The 22,500-nt window shown below is 50.3% G+C and overlaps 2 pseudogenes across 2 annotated transcripts in view; both read left to right on the top strand.

The window, feature by feature from the left end:
* LOC311115864 (tetraspanin-2-like) overlaps positions 1 to 743 on the top strand; it is an 8,410-nt pseudogene extending 7,667 nt beyond the window's left edge. The window contains exon 7 of the transcript in view: positions 678 to 743. The product of the transcript in view is annotated as a tetraspanin-2-like (transcript). The remainder of the gene's footprint in view (positions 1 to 677) is intronic.
* Positions 744 to 1,118: 375 nt separating this feature from the next.
* On the top strand, positions 1,119 to 21,564 carry LOC311115863 (selenide, water dikinase 3-like; annotated as a pseudogene). Its single transcript has 7 exons — positions 1,119 to 1,130; positions 12,944 to 13,148; positions 15,031 to 15,134; positions 15,316 to 15,423; positions 17,187 to 17,310; positions 21,049 to 21,123; positions 21,495 to 21,564. The product of its transcript is annotated as a selenide, water dikinase 3-like (transcript).
* The last annotated feature ends 936 nt before the right edge of the window (positions 21,565 to 22,500 follow it).

The following is a 22,500-nucleotide window of genomic DNA, read 5'->3' as shown; positions in this document are numbered from 1 at the left end:
TCTGTCCTCTCTCTTCTGTCCTCTCTCTTCTGCCCTCTCTCTTCTGCCCTCTCTCTTCTGCCCTCTGTCCTCTCTCTTCTGTCCTCTCTCTTCTGTCTTCTCTCTTCTGTCCTCTCTCTTCTGTCCTCTCTCCTCTCTCCTCTCTCTTCTCTCCTCTCGCTTCTGTCCTCTCTCTTCTGTCCTCTCTCTTCTGTCCTCTCTCTTCTCTCTTCTGTCCTCTCTCTTCTGTCCTCTCTCTTCTCTCCTCTCTCTTTTCTGTCCTCTCTCTTCTGTCCTCTCTCTTCTGTCCTCTCTCTTCTGTCCTCTCTTCTGTCCTCTCTCTTCTGTCCTCTCTCTCCTGTCCTCTCTCTTCTGTCCTCTCTCTTCTCTCCTCTCTCTTTTCTGTCCTCTCTCTTCTGTCCTCTCTCTTCTGTCCTCTCTTCTGTCCTCTCTCTTCTGTCCTCTCTCTTATGTCCTCTCTTCTATCCTCTCTCTTCTGTCCTCTCTCTTCTGTCCTCTCTTCTGTCCTCTCTCCTCTCTCTTCTCTCCTCTCTTTTCTGTCCTCTCTCTTCTGTCCTCTCTTCTGTCCTCTCTCTTCTGTCCTCTCTCTTCTGTCCTCTCTCCTCTCTCGTCTCTCCTCTCTCTTCTGTCCTCTCTCCTCTCTCTTCTGTCCTCTCTCTCCTGTCCTCTCTCTCTAGGTTATAGGGATGCTCTTCAGTATGGTGTTGTGTTGTGCCATCCGCAACAGCAGAGAGGTCATCTAAACAGGCACAACTCCTCACCAATCTCCCTCCTCCCCACTTCCTCCTGTTCCCCATCTCCTGCCTCCTCACCAATCTCCCTCCTCCCCACTTCCTCCTGTTCCCCATCTCCTGCCTCCTCTCCATGGCCCCCACCAGTAACAGCCTTCAGTCAGAATAAACTCCTCCACCTCCCTACAACTTTCACCCAACCAACCAGGGGGACACAGGGACCAGACTGCCATTTTCCCATAGTTCTCTAAAGCACGAGGAATTGTGTGCATTTCAGAAGTCTACAGCCCTTCTACAGACTCCTCAGGAGACGAGGAGACGAAGCCACTGTAGACTGTTGAGATGAAGCCCTTCAGTGTCACCCTCATGGCATGGAGGCCTTAGATCATGGAGACTAGGGTAACAATATTATGTTAAGTGAGATTAAGGGGGCACCAAACTGGATACCAGGCGCCTAAACGGAGAGGTGATTGGTGGACAGGGAGAGGGGGCCTAAACGGAGAGGTGATTGGTGGACAGGGAGAGGGGGCCTAAACGGAGAGGTGATTGGTGGACAGGGAGAGGGGGCCTAAACGGAGAGGTGATTGGTGGACAGGGAGAGGGGGCCTAAACGGAGAGGTGATTGGTGGACAGGGAGAGGGGGCCTAAACGGAGAGGTGATTGGTGGACAGGGAGAGGGGGCCTAAACGGAGAGGTGATTGGTGGACAGGGAGAGGGGGCCTAAACGGAGAGGTGATTGGTGGACAGGGAGAGGGGGCCTAAACGGAGAGGTGATTGGTGGACAGGGAGAGGGGCCTAAACGGAGAGGTGATTGGTGGACAGGGAGAGGGGGCCTAAACGGAGAGGTGATTGGTGGACAGGGAGAGGGGGCCTAAACGGAGAGGTGATTGGTGGACAGGGAGAGGGGGCCTAAACGGAGAGGTGATTGGTGGACAGGGAGAGGGGGCCTAAACGGAGAGGTGATTGGTGGACAGGGAGAGGGGGAGGGGGCCTAAACGGAGAGGTGATTGGTGGACAGGGAGAGGGGGCCTAAACGGAGAGGTGATTGGTGGACAGGGAGAGGGGGCCTAAACGGAGAGGTGATTGGTGGACAGGGAGAGGGGCCTAAACGGAGAGGTGATTGGTGGACAGGGAGAGGGGGCCTAAACGGAGAGGTGATTGGTGGACAGGGAGAGGGGGCCTAAACGGAGAGGTGATTGGTGGACAGGGAGAGGGGGCCTAAACGGAGAGGTGATTGGTGGACAGGGAGAGGGGGCCTAAACGGAGAGGTGATTGGTGGACAGGGAGAGGGGGCCTAAACGGAGAGGTGATTGGTGGACAGGGAGAGGTGGCCTAAGCGGAGAGGTGATTGGTGTTGCTGGTAGAGGTCTCTTAGGTAGAGGTGTTTGTTATGTAACAGTCCTGATCGCTCCTCTGGCTGTGACGTTCTGCTCCTAACCCCCCCTGACCCTGTTGACATGTTGCCATGCCTTTTACATGACATGTTACGTTACTGTGGTGCTAATTTTGACACCCCTCCCAGCCCTACTGACACCCCTCCCAGCCCTATTGACACCCCTCCCAGCCCTATTGACACCCCTCCCAGCCCTACTGACACCCCTCCCAGCCCTACTGACACCCCTCCCAGCCCTATTGACACCCCTCCCAGCCCTACTGACACCCCTCCCAGCCCTATTGACACCCCTCCCAGCCCTATTGACACCCCTCCCAGCCCTACTGACACCCCTCCCAGCCCTACTGACACCCCTCCCAGCCTCACCGACACCCCTCCCAGCCCTACTGACACCCCTCCCAGCCCTACTGACACCCCTCCCAGCCCTACTGACACCCCTCCCAGCCCTATTGACACCCCTCCCAGCCCTACTGACACCCCTCCCAGCCCTACTGACACCCCTCCCAGCCTCACCGACACCCCTCCCAGCCCTACTGACACCCCTCCCAGCCTCACCGACACCCCTCCCAGCCCTATTGACACTCCTCCCAGCCCACCGACACCCCTCCCAGCCCTATTGACACCCCTCCCAGCCCTATTGACACCCCTCCCAGCCCTACTGACACCCCTCCCAGCCCTACTGACACCCCTCCCAGCCCCACTGACACCCCTCCCAGCCCTACTGACACCCCTCCCAGCCCCACTGACACCCCTCCCAGCCCTACTGACACCCCTCCCAGCCCTACTGACACCCCTCCCAGCCTCACCGACACCCCTCCCAGCCCTACTGACACCCCTCCCAGCCCTATTGACACCCCTCCCAGCCCCTTTGACACCCCTCCCAGCCCTACTGACACCCCTCCCAGCCCTATTGACACCCCTCCCAGCCCTACTGACACCCCTCCCAGCCTCACCGACACCCCTCCCAGCCCTATTGACACTCCTCCCAGCCCACCGACACCCCTCCCAGCCCTATTGACACCCCTCCCAGCCCTATTGACACCCCTCCCAGCCCTACTGACACCCCTCCCAGCCCTACTGACACCCCTCCCAGCCCCACTGACACCCCTCCCAGCCCTACTGACACCCCTCCCAGCCCCACTGACACCCCTCCCAGCCCTACTGACACCCCTCCCAGCCCTACTGACACCCCTCCCAGCCTCACCGACACCCCTCCCAGCCCTACTGACACCCCTCCCAGCCCTATTGACACCCCTCCCAGCCCCTTTGACACCCCTCCCAGCCCTACTGACACCCCTCCCAGCCCCACTGACACCCCTCCCAGCCCTACTGACACCCCTCCCAGCCCTATTGACACCCCTCCCAGCCCTACTGACACCCCTCCCAGCCCTATTGACACCCCTCCCAGCCCTATTGACACCCCTCCCAGCCCTACTGACACCCCTCCCAGCCCCACTGACACCCCTCCCAGCCCTACTGACACCCCTCCCAGCCCTGTTGACACCCCTCCCAGCCCTATTGACACCCCTGCCAGCCCACTGACACCCCTCCCAGCCCCACTGACACCCCTGCCAGCCCACTGACACCCCTCCCAGCCCCACTGACACCCCTCCCAGCCCCACTGACACCCCTCCCAGCCCTATTGACACCCCTCCCAGCCCTATTGACACCCCTCCCAGCCCCACTGACACCCCTCCCAGCCCTACTGACACCCCTCCCAGCCCTATTGACACCCCTCCCAGCCCACTGACACCCCTCCCAGCCCTATTGACACCCCTCCCAGCCTTATTGACACCCCTCCCAGCCCTATTGACACCCCTCCCAGCCCTACTGACACCCCTCCCAGCCCTATTGACACCCCTCCCAGCCCTATTGACACCCCTCCCAGCCCCACCGACACCCCTCCCAGCCCTATTGACACCCCTCCCAGCCCTATTGACACCCCTCCCAGCCCTATTGACACCCCTCCCAGCCCTACTGACACCCCTCCCAGCCCTAATGACACCCCTCCCAGCCCTATTGACACCCCTCCCAGCCCCACCGACACCCCTCCCAGCCCTATTGACACCCCTCCCAGCCCTACTGACACCCCTCCCAGCCCTATTGACACCCCTCCCAGCCCTACTGACACCCCTCCCAGCCCTACTGACACCCCTCCCAGCCCTACTGACACCCCTCCCAGCCCCACTGACACCCCTCCCAGCCCTACTGACACCCCTCCCAGCCCCACTGACACCCCTCCCAGCCCTATTGACACCCCTCCCAGCCCTACTGACACCCCTCCCAGCCCCACTGACACCCCTCCCAGCCCTATTGACACCCCTCCCAGCCCTATTGACACCCCTCCCAGCCCTACTGACACCCCTCCCAGCCCTATTGACACCCCTCCCAGCCCCACCGACACCCCTCCCAGCCCTATTGACACCCCTCCCAGCCCTACTGACACCCCTCCCAGCCCTATTGACACCCCTCCCAGCCCTACTGACACCCCTCCCAGCCCTATTGACACCCCTCCCAGCCCTATTGACACCCCTCCCAGCCCTACTGACACCCCTCCCAGCCCTATTGACACCCCTCCCAGCCCTACTGACACCCCTCCCAGCCCTATTGACACCCCTCCCAGCCCCACCGACACCCCTCCCAGCCCTATTGACACCCCTCCCAGCCCTATTGACACCCCTCCCAGCCCTATTGACACCCCTCCCAGCCCTACTGACACCCCTCCCAGCCCTACTGACACCCCTCCCAGCCCTATTGACACCCCTCCCAGCCCCACTGACACCCCTCCCAGCCCTACTGACACCCCTCCCAGCCCCACTGACACCCCTCCCAGCCCTATTGACACCCCTCCCAGCCCTACTGACACCCCTCCCAGCCCTACTGACACCCCTCCCAGCCCCACTGACACCCCTCCCAGCCCTATTGACACCCCTCCCAGCCCTATTGACACCCCTCCCAGCCCTACTGACACCCCTCCCAGCCATATTGACACCCCTCCCAGCCCCACCGACACCCCTCCCAGCCCTATTGACACCCCTCCCAGCCCTACTGACACCCCTCCCAGCCCTATTGACACCCCTCCCAGCCCTACTGACACCCCTCCCAGCCCTACTGACACCCCTCCCAGCCCTACTGACACCCCTCCCAGCCCCACTGACACCCCTCCCAGCCCTACTGACACCCCTCCCAGCCCCACTGACACCCCTCCCAGCCCTATTGACACCCCTCCCAGCCCTACTGACACCCCTCCCAGCCCTACTGACACCCCTCCCAGCCCCACTGACACCCCTCCCAGCCCTATTGACACCCCTCCCAGCCCTATTGACACCCCTCCCAGCCCTACTGACACCCCTCCCAGCCCTATTGACACCCCTCCCAGCCCTACTGACACCCCTCCCAGCCATACTGACACCCCCTGTGCCTTAAGGCTTAGACACACCAATAGTGGTTTCCGGGTTGAGAGTACTTGGCACCTCTGAACAGAGTGCCGGCCTTAACTTGCAAACCGATTTCACATGTAGAATCGTGTGACAATGTAGGCAGTCAAATGTCCACCAGCGGGTGGTCCCTAAAACACAAACGGTAGATCAACATGTTCCATTGGTTCTGGGTCCATTCCCCAAGTCAGATCCCCCACTGGGTCCATGTTGTAGATATTATGTGATATGATAGTTGGAGTCTAACTATAGATGCAGGCTAACTACAGATGCAGGCTAACTATAGATGCAGGCTAACTACAGATGCAGGGTAACTGCAGATGCAGGTTAACTGCAGATGCAGGCTAATCGCAGATGCAGGCTAACCGCAGATGCAGGCTAACCACAGATGCAGGCTAACTACAGATGCAGGCTAACCACAGATGCAGGCTAACTACAGATGCAGGCTAACTACAGATGCAGGCTAACTACAGATGCAGGCTAACTACAGATGCAGGCTAACTACAGATGCAGGCTAACCACAGATGCAGGCTAACTACAGATGCAGGCTAACTACAGATGCAGGCTAACTACAGATGCAGGCTAACTACAGATGCAGGCTAACTACAGATGCAGGCTAACTACAGATGTAGGCTAACTACAGATGCAGGCTAACTATAGATGCAGGCTAACTACAGATGCAGGCTAACTACAGATGCAGGCTAACTACAGATGCAGGCTAACTACAAATGCAGGCTAACTACAGATGCAGGCTAACTATAGATGCAGGCTAACTACAGATGCAGGCTAACTATAGATGCAGGCTAACTACAGATGCAGGCTAACTATAGATGTAGGCTAACTACAGATGCAGGCTAACTACAGATGCAGGTTTGCAGTAGGTGTACTGTAGTAGTAGTAGACACTGGCACGTCTCAAATCATACCCTATCCCCTACATTGTGCACTACTTTTGAACAGAGGGTAGTGCACAGGGAGTGAGCTGGTTTTGTAAGGAGTATGGTCGCATCCAAAATGGCACCCTATTCCCTATGAAGTGGCACCCTATTCCCTATAAAATGGCACCCTATTCCCTATGAAGTGGCACCCTATTCCCTATAAAATGGCACCCTATTCCCTATAAAATGGCACCCTATTCCCTATAAAATGGCACCCTATTCCCTATAAAATGGCACCCTATTCCCTATAAAATGGCACCCTATTCCCTATAAAATGGCACCCTATTCCCTATGAAGTGGCACCCTATTCCCTATAAAATGGCACCCTATTCCCTATAAAATGGCACCCTATTCCCTATGAAGTGGCACCCTATTCCCTATAAAATGGCACCCTATTCCCTATGAAGTGGCACCCTATTCCCTATAAAATGGCACCCTATTCCCTATAAAATGGCACCCTATTCCCTATAAAATGGCACCCTATTCCCTATGAAATGGCACCCTATTCCCTATAAAATGGCACCCTATTCCCTATAAAATGGCACCCTATTCCCTATAAAATGGCACCCTATTCCCTATAAAATGGCACCCTATTCCCTATAAAATGGCACCCTATTCCCTATAAAATGGCACCCTATTCCCTATAAAATGGCACCCTATTCCCTATGAAGTGGCACCCTATTCCCTATGAAGTGGCACCCTATTCCCTATAAAATGGCACCCTATTCCCTATGAAGTGCACTTGTTACACTAGCCGTAGAGCCCTGCTCAGAATCTGTAAGTGGCTCTGGATGAGAGCGTCCGCTAACAGACCCATAGTCGTCATGACAACGCTGTTCCAGAGCCAGCACACTCTCTTCAGGTGCCTTTCTTCTTTTCTACCGCAAAACAAACATATCAAACAACCAATCTGTGGCCAGAAGCAACGTTTTTTAACAATACCAAACCTGCCCATCAACTAGATTCCTGTACATAATACTGTAAGGATTTAGAAGACTTCTTTAGAGGTGGATGTGTTGTTCTACGGTCCTGCAAGGAGCACTAGTGATCTGGCTGTTGTCTGGCTGCCGCATTCCAGATGTTGCATTACATCAACCAATCGTTACCTGCTATGTCATAGACTGAGAAGTCGGGCATCATATTGCTATATAACATGATGTGGTTTAGCTGATATGTTAAACACCTATCCAGGCGTTGTGAGATTTGGTCATGTGGTCAGTCTGAATGTCACCTTCGTTTAAAGACGGGTCGGACCAAGGCGCAGCGTGATATGCGTACATGTTTATTTACGATAAACACACGACAAAACAACAAAGGTAACGGAACGTGAAGTCCGAAAGGTACAACACAACAAACCTTACACGGAACGAGAACCCACAACTAGACAGTGCCAAAAGGCTGCCTAAGTATGATTCCCAATCAGAGACAACGAGCGACAGCTGCCTCTGATTGGGAACCACACCGGCCAACATAGAAATACAAATCTAGAATATTCACACCCTGACCAAACTAGCTAGAGTTCTGTAGGCCAGGGCGTGACACTGAAACATGGCCATTATGACCGCTAGCCCAAGCCAGGTCACTAAACTCCTCCCTGTGAAGGAGAACAAAGTATTTTTGTAATGTATCTTATTCCCTAAAGACCTGTTACAGTCCCGCTGTATGTGATTGTGTGTTAATGTATTTTATTTTATTTTAATGTCTGATGTAATTTGGGTTCTGATGGTTTTCCGAGCCGCTCAGAAAGATAGATGTTCTGTTCAACTAATAAACTTTTAAAAGTTTTACCCAGTTCTTCCTGTCTCGCTACTTCCTATGCGTTCCTTTCGAAACTGTTTTACCAGAATGCAACTCTACATCATCAGAAGTCAAACACAAACACACAGTCTTGTATAACTAACCTTGTGGGGGGACACAATTCAGTCCCATTCAAAATCCTATTTTCCCTAACCCTAAACCTTAACCTAACCTCAACCCGAAACCCTAGCTCCTAACCCTAAAACTAACCCTAGCTCCTAACCCTAAAACTAACCCTAGCTCCTAACCCTAAAACTAACCCTAGCTCCTAACCCTAAAACTAACCCTAGCTCCTAACCCTAAAACTAACCCTAGCTCCTAACCCTAAAACTAACCCTAACTCCTAACCCTAAAACTAACCCTAGCTCCTAACCCTAACACTAAATGTAACGTTGTCCTTAAACTGCCTAGAAATAGCATTTGACCTTGTGGGGACTAACAAAATGTCCCCAGTTGGTCAAATGTGTGTTTGTTTACTATTCTTGTGGGGACATCTGGTATATTTAAACACATCCACCATATCAATCAGTTCTCATGATAGTCAGGCATTACTATTAGTAATCTGGGTAGAAGAAGCCTTCTGTGATCGACCATACTGTAGAGAGACTACGGTTAGAGCAGCTGACGGTTAGAGCATTCAGTCAGCAGGGTTAGCGGGTTAGGAGGACCAGTCAGTCAGCAGGGTTAGCGGGTTAGGAGGACCAGTCAGTCAGCAGGGTTAGCGGGTTAGGAGGACCAGTCAGTCAGCAGGGTTAGCGGGTTAGGAGGACCAGTCAGTCAGCAGGGTTAGCGGGTTAGGAGGACCAGTCAGTCAGCAGGGTTAGCGGGTTAGGAGGACCAGTCAGTCAGCAGGGTTAGCGGGTTAGGAGGACCAGTCAGTCAGCAGGGTTAGCGGGTTAGGAGGACCAGTCAGTCAGCAGGGTTAGCGGGTTAGGAGGACCAGTCAGTCAGCAGGGTTAGCGGGTTAGGAGGACCAGTCAGTCAGCAGGGTTAGCGGGTTAGGAGGACCAGTCAGTCAGCAGGGTTAGCGGGTTAGGAGGACCAGTCAGTAAGCAGGATTACTGTGTTACGACCAATCAGTCAGACGGTCAGTAGGGTTAGTGTTTTAGGACCAGTCAGTCAGTAGGGTTAGTGTGTTAGGACAAGTCAGTCAGCAGGGTTAGTGTGTTAGGAGGACCAGTCAGTCAGCAGGGTTAGTGTGTTAGGACCAGTCAGTCAGTAGGGTTAGTGTGTTAGGACCAGTCAGTCAGCAGGGTTAGTGTGTTAGGAGGACCAGTCAGTCAGTCAGCAGGGTTAGTGTGTTAGGACCAGTCAGTCAGCAGGGTTAGTGTGTTAGGACCAGTCAGTCAGCAGGGTTAGTGTGTTAGGAGGACCAGTCAGTCAGCAGGGTTAGTGTGTTAGGACCAGTCAGTCAGTAGGGTTAGTGTGTTAGGAGGACCAGTCAGTCAGTAGGGTTAGTGTGTTAGGAGGACCAGTCAGTCAGCAGGGTTAGTGTGTTAGGAGGACCAGTCAGTCAGCAGGGTTAGTGTGTTAGAACCAGTCAGTCAGCAGGGTTAGTGTGTTTGGACCAGTCAGTCAGCAGGGTTAGTGTGTTAGGAGGACCAGTCAGTCAGTAGGGTTAGTGTGTTAGGACCAGTCAGTCAGTAGGGTTAGTGTGTTAGGACCAGTCAGTCAGTAGGGTTAGTGTGTTAGGAGGACCAGTCAGTCAGCAGGGTTAGTGTATTAGGAGGACCAGTCAGTCAGTAGGGTTAGTGTTTTAGGACCAGTCAGTCAGTAGGGTTAGTGTGTTAGGAGGACCAGTCAGTCAGCAGGGTTAGTGTGTTAGGACCAGTCAGTCAGCAGGGTTAGTGTGTTAGGAGGACCAGTCAGTCAGCAGGGTTAGTGTATTAGGAGGACCAGTCAGTCAGTAGGGTTAGTGTTTTAGGACCAGTCAGTCAGTAGGGTTAGTGTGTTAGGACCAGTCAGTCAGTAGGGTTAGTGTGTTAGGAGGACCAGTCAGTCAGTAGGGTTAGTGTGTTAGGACCAGTCAGTCAGCAGGGTTAGTGTGTTAGGAGGACCAGTCAGTCAGTAGGGTTAGTGTGTTAGGAGGACCAGTCAGTCAGTCAGTAGGGTTAGTGTGTTAGGAGGACCAGTCAGTCAGCAGGGTTAGTGTGTTAGGACCAGTCAGTCAGCAGGGTTAGTGTGTTAGGAGGACCAGTCAGTCAGCAGGGTTAGTGTGTTAGGAGGACCAGTCAGTCAGCAGGGTTAGTGTGTTAGGAGGACCAGTCAGTCAGCAGGGTTAGTGTGTTAGGAGGACCAGTCAGTCAGCAGGGTTAGTGTGTTAGGAGGACCAGTCAGTCAGTCAGTAGGGTTAGTGTGTTAGGACCAGTCAGTCAGCAGGGTTAGTGTGATAGGACCAGTCAGTCAGCAGGGTTAGTGTGTTAGGAGGACCAGTCAGTCAGCAGGGTTAGTGTGTTAGGAGGACCAGTCAGTCAGCAGGGTTAGTGTGTTAGGAGGACCAGTCAGTCAGTCAGTAGGGTTAGTGTGTTAGGACCAGTCAGTCAGCAGGGTTAGTGTGTTAGGAGGACCAGTCAGTCAGCAGGGTTAGTGTGTTAGGAGGACCAGTCAGTCAGCAGGGTTAGTGTGTTAGGACCAGTCAGTCAGCAGGGTTAGTGTGTTAGGAGGACCAGTCAGTCAGCAGGGTTAGTGTGTTAGGAGGACCAGTCAGTCAGCAGGGTTAGTGTGTTAGGAGGACCAGTCAGTCAGTCAGTAGGGTTAGTGTGTTAGGAGGACCAGTCAGTCAGCAGGGTTAGTGTGTTAGGAGGACCAGTCAGTCAGCAGGGTTACTGTATTAGGAGGACCAGTCAGTCAGCAGGGTTAGTGTGTTAGGAGGACCAGTCAGTCAGTAGGGTTAGTGTGTTAGGAGGACCAGTCAGTCAGCAGGGTTAGTGTGTTAGGAGGACCAGTCAGTCAGCAGGGTTAGTGTGTTAGGAGGACCAGTCAGTCAGCAGGGTTAGTGTGTTAGGAGGACCAGTCAGTCAGCAGGGTTAGTGTTTTAGGAGGACCAGTCAGTCAGCAGGGTTAGTGTGTTAGGAGGACCAGTCAGTCAGTAGGGTTAGTGTGTTAGGAGGACCAGTCAGTCAGCAGGGTTAGTGTGTTAGGAGGACCAGTCAGTCAGTAGGGTTAGTGTGTTAGGAGGACCAGTCAGTCAGCAGGGTTAGTGTATTAGGAGGACCAGTCAGTCAGCAGGATTAGTGTGTTTTAGGAGGACCAGTCAGTCAGCAGGGTTAGTGTGTTAGGACCAGTCAGTCAGCAGGGTTAGTGTGTTAGGACCAGTCAGTCAGCAGGGTTAGTGTGTTAGGAGGACCAGTCAGTCAGTAGGGTTAGTGTGTTAGGAGGACCAGTCAGTCAGTCAGTAGGGTTAGTGTGTTAGGAGGACCAGTCAGTCAGCAGGGTTAGTGTGTTAGGAGGACCAGTCAGTCAGCAGGGTTAGTGTGTTAGGAGGACCAGTCAGTCAGTAGGGTTAGTGTGTTAGGAGGACCAGTCAGTCAGTCAGTAGGGTTAATGTGTTAGGACCAGTCAGTCAGTAGGGTTAGTGTGTTAGGACCAGTCAGTCAGCAGGGTTAGTGTGTTAGGACCAGTCAGTCAGCAGGGTTAGTGTGTTAGGAGGACCAGTCAGTCAGCAGGGTTAGTGTGTTAGGAGGACCAGTCAGTCAGTAGGGTTAGTGTGTTAGGAGGACCAGTCAGTCAGCAGGGTTAGTGTGTTAGGAGGACCAGTCAGTCAGTAGGGTTAGTGTGTTAGGATCAGTCAGTCAGTAGGGTTAGTGTGTTAGGAGGACCAGTCAGTCAGCAGGGTTAGTGTGTTAGGAGGACCAGTCAGTCAGCAGGGTTAGTGTGTTAGGATCAGTCAGTCAGTTGGGTTAGTGTGTTAGGAGGACCAGTCAGTCAGTAGGGTTAGTGTGTTAGGAGGACCAGTCAGTCAGTAGGGTTAGTGTGTTAGGAGGACCAGTCAGTCAGCAGGGTTAGTGTGTTAGGATCAGTCAGTCAGTAGGGTTAGTGTGTTAGGAGGACCAGTCAGTCAGCAGGGTTAGTGTGTTAGGATCAGTCAGTCAGTAGGGTTAGTGTGTTAGGAGGACCAGTCAGTCAGTAGGGTTAGTGTGTTAGGACCAGTCAGTCAGTAGGGTTAGTGTGTTAGGACCAGTCAGTCAGCAGGGTTAGTGTGTTAGGAGGACCAGTCAGTCAGTAGGGTTAGTGTGTTAGGAGGACCAGTCAGTCAGCAGGGTTAGTGTGTTAGGAGGACCAGTCAGTCAGCAGGGTTAGTGTGTTAGGACCAGTCAGTCAGCAGGGTTAGTGTGTTAGGAGGACCAGTCAGTCAGCAGGGTTAGTGTGTTAGGATCAGTCAGTCAGTAGGGTTAGTGTGTTAGGAGGACCAGTCAGTCAGTAGGGTTAGTGTGTTAGGAGGACCAGTCAGTCAGTAGGGTTAGTGTGTTAGGAGGACCAGTCAGTCAGCAGGGTTAGTGTGTTAGGAGGACCAGTCAGTCAGCAGGGTTAGTGTGTTAGGAGGACCAGTCAGTCAGCAGGGTTAGTGTGTTAGGAGGACCAGTCAGTCAGCAGGGTTAGTGTGTTTGGACCAGTCAGTCAGTCAGCAGGGTTAGTGTGTTAGGACCAGTCATTCCACCCCGAAGAGCACGACCTAGACGCCGGTTTCCGCCTGACGTGCTTCTCAGATCTGAAGGGATGAGGGTGTAAGGTCCCGCAGGAGGCTCTGCTCAAACTCCTGGCGGGACTGGAGCCCCACCGGCCGGGGGAAGCTGGGGACCAAGGCTCTGTATTCGGACAACTCGCTCCCAACACCCCCGCAGGTTCCCGGCTAGGTAGGGTTATTTAACACCCCCACAGGTTCCCGGCTAGGTAGGGTTATTTAACACCCCCACAGGTTCCCGGCTAGGTAGGGTTATTTAACACCCCCACAGGTTCCCGGCTAGGTAGGGTTATTTAACACCCCCACAGGTTCCCGGCTAGGTAGGGTTATTTAACACCCCCACAGGTTCCCGGCTAGGTAGGGTTATTTAACACCCCCGCAGGTTCCCGGCTAGGTAGGGTTATTTAACACCCCCACAGGTTCCCGGCTAGGTAGGGTTATTTAACACCCCCACAGGTTCCCGGCTAGGTAGGGTTATTTAACACCCCCACAGGTTCCCGGCTAGGTAGGGTTATTTAACACCCCCACAGGTTCCCGGCAAGGTAGGGTTATTTAACACCCCCACAGGTTCCCGGCTAGGTAGGGTTATTTAACACCCCCACAGGTTCCCGGCTAGGTAGGGTTATTTAACACCCCCACAGGTTCCCGGCTAGGTAGGGTTATTTAACACCCCCGCAGGTTCCCGGCTAGGTAGGGTTATTTAACACCCCCGCAGGTTCCCGGCTAGGTAGGGTTATTTAACTCGGTACAGTAGCCAACTAGCTTTTTAACGTATATCATTTCGTTCTAGCTACGTTTGTACGTGTACTTGCTACATTGGCAAGCTAGCTAATGTAGCTAGATTTTTTATTAGCTAACTAACGTTCATTGGCTAAGATAGCCGTGCAGACATAATTTTAAAAAATTGTTGTTGACATTTTAGTCATTTAGCAGACGCTCTTATCCAGAGCGACTTACAGTTCGTGAGTGCATACATTTTCATACTGCCCCCCTGTGGGAAACGACCCCACAACCCTGGCGTTGCAAGCGCCATGCTCTACCAACTGAGCTACAGGGGGGCCAATGGCTTGCTATGAGGATCACTATGGAAATACTTTTTTAAACGTGCTTGTGTCATACTCGATGATTTTAATGGCATGTATGCACGTGGTTGAATTGTGTTTAAAATGGCCAAATAAATCAAATATAAAAATGTCCCTTCTCTTGCTAGCCAGTCAGCTAACAGTACTGGATCTGCAATTAGCGTGTATGCTAGCTGAAGTTAGCTAGGCTTGTCAGCGCCTTCTATTTCAGCATCTCTGTTGCAGGGCTTGCCTGGAAACTCGACGTTGAATTGCTTGCATTCAATTCTATGTCGGGCAGAAATGAACGTTTGAGTCAGGAAAGTTTCCTCTCACGACCTCTACAAGCCAGAATGTTGAATAAAATGTTTGTTTTTTAACGTACCTTACCGGTTGTCCATGCAGTTGGGCCTTCTGTAATTATACACAGGGAAGTATAATGACTAATTACGTCAACTTTTCTAAGCGGCGGTAAAGTCAGTTCATTCAGCTTTCTATCGCCTGAAGTATGCGCAGAACCATGTGATAGAAATCTGAATGCACTACCAGCGCTTTGAAAAGTTTATGTATTTATGCTTTCCTGTGGATATATTGTCTCGTATTACTACAGACAACCGGTAAAGGAAGTTAAAATGTGGTTGTATTAAACATTCTGGCTTGTAGAGGTGGTGAGAGGAAACTTTCCTGATGCATATGCTCATTTCTGCACGATGTAGTATTCAATGCAATTCATCGACAGATTTCCAGGCAACTGCAAGGCCTTAAATAACCTTTCCAGTTGACTGTTTATCACTCAGTTGTAGTTACCCAATGCTAGCTGCTGTTAGTAAATTAATAACGTTAGTTAGGTCCACACGGTTATAAAGGTGCCCAGGAATGATGCTGAAAGCTCCTTACTGAGAGGGGGGGGGGGTGTTGTCTCATTCATCATTCAATGAATCATTGCATACCAGGGTAGCTTGAACATTGCTAAACTCTGTGGGTGCTGTGCAGGTATGGGCATGGACTCCTGTGTGATTCCTCTGAGACACGGAGGCCTCTCATTGGTCCAAACTACAGACTTCTTCTACCCTCTGGTGGAGGACCCCTACATGATGGTGAGTTCTAACCCCTGACCTTTAACCCCTCAACTTCAACCTCTAGTAGAGGACCCCTATACAATGGGGGAGTTCTATTCTGACCCTAAACACCTCACCTTTCTCAGGGCAAGATGTATGCTTTTTGCTCTGTTACATCTCAATCCTCTCTCTCTCTCTCTTCCCCCGTCTCTCTCTCCAGGGAAGGATAGCGTGCGCTAATGTCCTCAGTGATCTCTATGCTATGGGCATCACAGAGTGTGACAACATGCTGATGCTACTCAGTGTCAGCCAGAAGATATCTGAGAAGGTAGGTAACCTCATGCTCTCTGTGTGTGTAGTTGAAGTAGCTAGCAGGGTGACTGGTGGGGCTTCAGAACAAAAAACAAAAATTCATGAACCCACTCATCTCCAATTTGTCAGACTTGGACTGTTCCATGTGAAGCAACCTGTCTGTAGCACGTGTGTGTTTTTGTGTGCGTCAGACGTGCATGTGTTCCTGGAGTTATGCCCAGTCAGTCTAACCTGCAGAACAGGAAGCTAGTTGGCCGTGATGAAATGATAACCGTGTGTGTGAGCTAGTTGGCCGTGATGAAATGATAACCGTGTGTGTGAGCTAGTTGGCCGTGATGAAATGATAACCGTGTGTGTGAGCTAGTTGGCCGTGATGAAATGATAACCGTGTGTGTGTGCTAGTTGGCCGTGATGAAATGATAACCGTGTGTGTGAGCTAGTTGGCCGTGATGAAATGATAACCGTGTGTGTGTGCTAGTTGGCCGTGATGAAATGATAACCGTGTGTGTGTGCAGGAGCGTGAGCGTGTGATGAAATGATAACCGTGTGTGTGTGCTAGTTGGCCGTGATGAAATGATAACCGTGTGTGTGAGCTAGTTGGCCGTGATGAAATGATAACCGTGTGTGTGAGCTAGTTGGCCGTGATGAAATGATAACCGTGTGTGTGTGTGCTAGTTGGCCGTGATGAAATGATTACCGTGTGTGTGTGCTAGTTGGCCGTGATGAAATGATAACCGTGTGTGTGAGCTAGTTGGCCGTGATGAAATGATAACCGTGTGTGTGAGCTAGTTGGCCGTGATGAAATGATAACCGTGTGTGTGTGTGCTAGTTGGCCGTGATGAAATGATAACCGTGTGTGTGTGAGCTAGTTGGCCGTGATGAAATGATAACCGTGTGTGTGAGCTAGTTGGCCGTGATGAAATGATAACCGTGTGTGTGAGCTAGTTGGCCGTGATGAAATGATAACCGTGTGTGTGAGCTAGTTGGCCGTGATGAAATGATAACCGTGTGTGTGTGCTAGTTGGCCGTGATGAAATGATAACCGTGTGTGTGCTAGTTGGCCGTGATGAAATGATAACCGTGTGTGTGAGCTAGTTGGCCGTGATGAAATGATAACCGTGTGTGTGAGCTAGTTGGCCGTGATGAAATGATAACCGTGTGTGTGTGTGCTAGTTGGCCGTGATGAAATGATAACCGTGTGTGTGTGCTAGTTGGCCGTGATTAAATGATAACCGTGTGTGTGAGCTAGTTGGCCGTGATGAAATGATAACCGTGTGTGTGAGCTAGTTGGCCGTGATGAAATGATAACCGTGTGTGTGAGCTAGTTGGCCGTGATGAAATGATAACCGTGTGTGTGTGTGCTAGTTGGCCGTGATGAAATGATAACCGTGTGTGTGTGCTAGTTGGCCGTGATGAAATGATAACCGTGTGTGTGAGCTAGTTGGCCGTGATGAAATGATAACCGTGTGTGTGAGCTAGTTGGCCGTGATGAAATGATAACCGTGTGTGTGAGCTAGTTGGCCGTGATGAAATGATAACCGTGTGTGTGTGCTAGTTGGCCGTGATGAAATGATAACCGTGTGTGTGTGCTAGTTGGCCGTGATGAAATGATAACCGTGTGTGTGAGCTAGTTGGCCGTGATGAAATGATAACCGTGTGTGTGAGCTAGTTGGCCGTGATGAAATGATAACCGTGTGTGTGTGCTAGTTGGCCGTGATGAAATGATAACCGTGTGTGTGAGCTAGTTGGCCGTGATGAAATGATAACCGTGTGTGTGAGCGTGAGCGTGTGATGCCTCTGATGATCCGTCGTTTCCGTGATGCGGCGGAGGAGGGGCGGGACTTCTGTGACTGGCGGCCAGACGGTGGTCAACCCCTGGATCATCGTAGGGGGCGTGGCCTCGGTTGCTGTGTTGTGATGGGGTCTAGTAGAGCTGTGTTGTGATGGGCCTGGTCTGGTAGAGCTGTGTTGTGATGGGCCTGGTCTGGTAGAGCTGTGTTGTGATGGGACGGGTCTGGTCGTGCTGTCCTGAGGCGGCCCCGTCTGGTCGTGCTGTCCTGAGGCGGGTCTGGTCTGGTAAATCTGTGCTGTGGTGGGCCTGGTCTTGTAGAGCTGTGCTGTAATAAGCCGTGTCTGGCTCTTCTCTCCTGGGGATGGTGGGGGTACTGTTGTTTCAGAAGGTGGGGCAGGGGGGCTCTGCTGCTGGGGTGATGGGTGTGTGGGTCCCTGCCAAGTGTTGCATCCTTTAGGTCCTTAGCAAAGGTTCTGATACTGTCCTGATCAAGGTGTACATTATCGTATAAGTGTTCACATGTCAGAGTGGGGTGGTGAGCCATTCTAACGTTGAGTAGTGAGGCACAGTCCACAGGGATCTGTTGATTTATTTTTTCGATCAACTGTCCTGGGAAGTCTTCTTGGTAGGTGGACACAACTATATTGGTTGTTGGGAACATAGCCTGTGCTCGTTCTGCCACTCTTCTCACTGATACATTTTCACCTTTGGCATGAAGGTCGTTTGTGCCAGTGTGGATGATGATGTTGTCAGGGGGGTCAATCCTGGTCTGACTGAGGAGCTGCATTGCACTGTCAGTTGTAGGACACCAGAACTTATACACCTGGTGTCTAGGGAATAATCTTTCCTGGACTAAGAACTTCCCATTTGAATCAATAAGGATTGCAGTTGTGGGTGACTGTCTGGCTGGAGCAGACTGGGTGGCTGGTTGGTTCTAGTTATCTCTATCTATCTATCTATCTATCTATCTATCTATCTATCTATCTATCTATCTATCTATCTATCTATCTATCTATCTATCTCTCTCTCTCTCTCTCTCTCTCTCTCTCTCTCTCTCTCTCTCTCTCTCTGTGTGTATTTTCTGGTGATGTTGGTGGGGTTCTTCGGCTGCTGTGGAGCCGTCAGGGAGTCCCAATGTCTGCTGGGGTCGGTGAGTGGACACAAACACATAAACAATTATTAATTTGGCCAAGCTGAAGCCAGATCAGAAACCACGGAAAGGAATCCTCTAAGGGAGAGAGAGAAATGTACACGATAGTTACCCGGAGGAAAATGATCCATAAAACTTGGTAATTAATTACAAAGACCATAATCCATTGGGCATCTACTAGTCCGATCGATGTTTATTTTACGCCTGCTACGGAAGAGGCAGAAGAATGCGCGATCGTGAGGGGATATAGAGAGCAGCTGTTGCTTCGCGAGGTATCTCTGTCTGAAAATACATGATCTAAGTGATTGATAGTTGGTATTCAGCAGTCATAAAAGTATTCCTTATTTACTTTGAACTAATAAAAGTTGAACTAATAGTGATTTAGTCAGAAAGGCAGCACCTCTACAGAGAGGAGATGATGACTTGGAATGAAATAATAAAGTCATCAAATAAAACCAACGTAATAAACACAACATAAATATTTTATTAAAGTAAATAAATGATGTTTAATAAGTGATGAGCAGTAATGGGCAGCCACTACCATCAAGGGACTTTTATTAATTGTGTTATTCTGTGTTACAGCGTTCAACCCAAATAATCGAAATCGAAAACCATGATTGTATTTGTATAATTTAACGGAAACTGAACCAACCTCAAAAAGCACTAATGCTCAGCACTAATAATTCTTCACGTTTTACCAGTGAACAGTTCAAACAGCAATGCCAATCATTTGATCTCAATCAGTTTACAATTACTGTTTTGCAAGCAAATTAAAGCAGATGGTGTTAACAAACTATTAGCATCTTGGAAGGAATATTTTTCAATCGACGCTGCGTGCGCTGTTGAGTTCTGGCCTCATGAGGAAAATATTCAGCTTCAAATAAGAAATGACTGCGGGGTTTTTGGTTTAACATATTATAGACCTACTATGCTACAGTATGCTATTATATTCCGATCTGTTATGTAAAATACTAATTAATCATTAAGTGATCTTGCGAGACATTGATTCAGCTTTGATCTAACTTTACTAAAGGAGCACCACGGTGAGAAGTGATCATCTTCAACTTGTAATATTAAGGGATGAGTATGTTAAATTGCTTCAATTCAAATCTGGTATTAGGAACAAAAGAGGTCAATACACGTCTTCTAAAATAGACTAGTATTTTAATTAATGCAAAACACTTCAATGGTAAATATGATGTTCGTATATACGGGTCCACTGAAATACCACGCAGGGCACTCAGAGAACTGATCCATTGTTACAGGCTCTTCTTTAAATACCCTGACAGTGATAGTTCCTGCTCCTTGCTGGACCTATCAGAGTAGAGACTGAGCGTGGTTTAGACTTACTCAGCCAATCGTTGGCGCACAGGCTGGTCCCAGTCCCTTGGCGCTTTACCGTTGCACACTGTTGCCAGGCATAAGTTGTTATCATCACAACCTGTAGAGTCAGCACCCATAGACACTGTTCCCCTGTACTCCTTGTACCTACGTCCTTGGACGGTTCACAGATCACAAAGAGGCAGTGTTCGTGTCTGTGAGAAATACAAGTCTTATCTCATCCTACCCCCTAACGTTCCTCACATGAATCACAACTTGTTATGTGAAACAATTTATATCAGTACAGTACAAACCCATTATGTTTAATCATTAATGCATTCCTTCTAAGCTAGGCATCACATCCAGTTACAAGAAAATAGATCCCCACAAGTAGAACTACTAGACAACATCTTCATGAGGGTTATTTTGAGTGAGTTAAGCACCCTCCGAACCGTGGAGGTGAAAGGACAGCACCGGAACCAAGTGGTCACATCTCGTTCTGGGTTCCACTGTGCAAGGTGGTCCGTGGAGGTTTATAAACATCAAGGCAGACCACATCTCGTTCTGGGTTCCACTGTGCAAGGTGGTCCGTGGAGGTTTATAAACATCAAGGCAGACCACATCTCGTTCTGTGTTCCACTGTGCAAGGTGGTCCGTGGAGGTTTATAAACATCAAGGCAGACCACATCTCGTTCTGGGTTCCACTGTGCAAGGTGGTCCGTGGAGGTTTATAAACATCAAGGCAGACCACATCTCGTTCTGTGTTCCACTGTGCAAGGTGGTCCGTGGAGGTTTATAAACATCAAGGCAGACCACATCTCGTTCTGGGTTCCACTGTGCAAGGTGGTCCGTGGAGGTTTATAAACATCAAGGCAGACACACTGTGAATCTCGTTTTGTGATGATACGATTTCATGAGGTGGATCAGTTACGCTCAAAGTGGTCACGTCTCAGACCGACAGGCCTCTGAACACACGCCTAGACAGGGAAGAAACCACCATGTACCGACCTCTAGGCTGCTGTAGTCTACATATTTATTTAGTTTGTCATTCTATCGTTTTCATGTAATTTTAGAGGTAATAAGGCCAAAATATATGTATTTTGAATTTAACATAATTAATTTTTAAGAAATAATTTTACTATTCTCAATTTGAAAAAAGTGAAGGAGCGCTGCAACATACTAACTCTAAATCAGTCATGAGAAAGTCAGGTAGCCTAAGAAGGAACGAAAATGATTTATTTTGGCTAGATTATTATTATTTCAAGGCTATAGCCATTTCAGAACTGGCAGGGGCTCTCATAATGTCGACACGTCAACAACATCTAAACATTTAGCTTTTAGGCTGTATAAAATCAAATGTTTTTTATTTTAAAATCCAGTTCTTTGCCTGCCTGCTGATCATCTTTGGAGCGGAGGTGGCTGCTGGTGTGTTTGGCTTCCTCAATAAAGACAAGGTACCCATGATGCTCCACTCCACCACACACACGTTACCCATGATGCTCCACTCCACCACACACACGTTACCTACCACAACTGGTGACACCATTGTGGTTCCAAATGTCATTCATTGATTTGTTCGACATTGCAGGTGACAGTGCAGGCGACTGCTGACTGACTGATCTACAAATCACCTTGCATCATTTACAACTACTCATTATTATTATTAGTAGATCAGTCATTTACCCATGATACACAGCCACTGTCTTACTCCGGCTGCAGTGGTCGGTTGAGAAAGAGCGTCGTGTAGGAGTGACACCACCTGTCAGAAGACAATGATTATCATTCTTTTAGGTTTTTTAAATCTTGTCTGTTTCTTTTCTCACAGATAATCGAAGATGTCCAGAACTACTACATTAAATTCTATGACGACGACAACAACAGCACAAAACGATCTGGTGACAAAACAATCTGGTGATAAAACGATCTGGTGACAAAACGATCTGGTGACAAAACGATCTGGTGACAAAATGATCTGGTGACAAAGCAATCTGGTGACAAAATGATCTGGTGACAAAGCGGTCTGGTGACAAAACGGTCTGGTGACAAAACGATCTGGTGACAAAACGATCTGGTGACAAAACGATCTGAACAACTCTCTGGTGAACAACTCTGCTACAATAGTAAAAACATGATACAAGATGCATAGCCATAGTCATAAGATTTCCTGTTTAGTTGTGATGTCATCTTAATGAGACTCTCTCTCTGTCTCTCCCCTCGCTGTAGCTGAACTGTTGTACCTTCAGGCTCTGATCAGTCCCTACACCCAAACGAGGGCATTGCGTTCATCCACCTCTGGCCTGCTGGCTCCCTTACCTCTGCGGAAGCACAGTTCCCGCTCAGCTGGCTATAAGGTGAATGCACCAATTTGTAAGTCGCTCTGGATAAGAGCGTCTGCTAAATGACGTGAATGTAAATGTTGTGGGACGTCCCAGAGGCCCTGTCCTGAGGCCCCCGCTGACACCAAGGTCAAAACTATGACCGTAGTTAGTTAGCTAGCCATCATCATAGCCCTAACCCTAGCCATCATCATAGCCCTAACCCTAGCCATCATCATAGCCCTAACCCTAGCCATCATCATAGCCCTAACCCTAGCCATCATCATAGCCCTAACCCTAGCCATCATCATAGCCCTAACCCTAGCCATCATCATAGCCCTAACCCTAGCCATCATCATAGCTCATTTGTGCTTGGCAATTTCAACTTCAACCTTTTTCCCTGTGTGTGTGTGTGTGTGTGTGTGGGTGTGTGTGTGTGTGTGTGTGTGTGTGTGTGTGTGTGTGTGTGTGTGTGTGTGGGTGTGTGTGTGTGTGTGTGTGTGTGGGTGTGTGTGT

Source organism: Coregonus lavaretus, assembly GCF_964263955.1.
Source record: "Coregonus lavaretus genome assembly, contig: HAP1_SCAFFOLD_3951, whole genome shotgun sequence".
Classification (NCBI taxonomy): domain Eukaryota; kingdom Metazoa; phylum Chordata; class Actinopteri; order Salmoniformes; family Salmonidae; genus Coregonus; species Coregonus lavaretus.
Note: the sequence above shows the minus strand (reverse complement) of the source record. Positions and strands in the feature narration are given on the sequence as shown.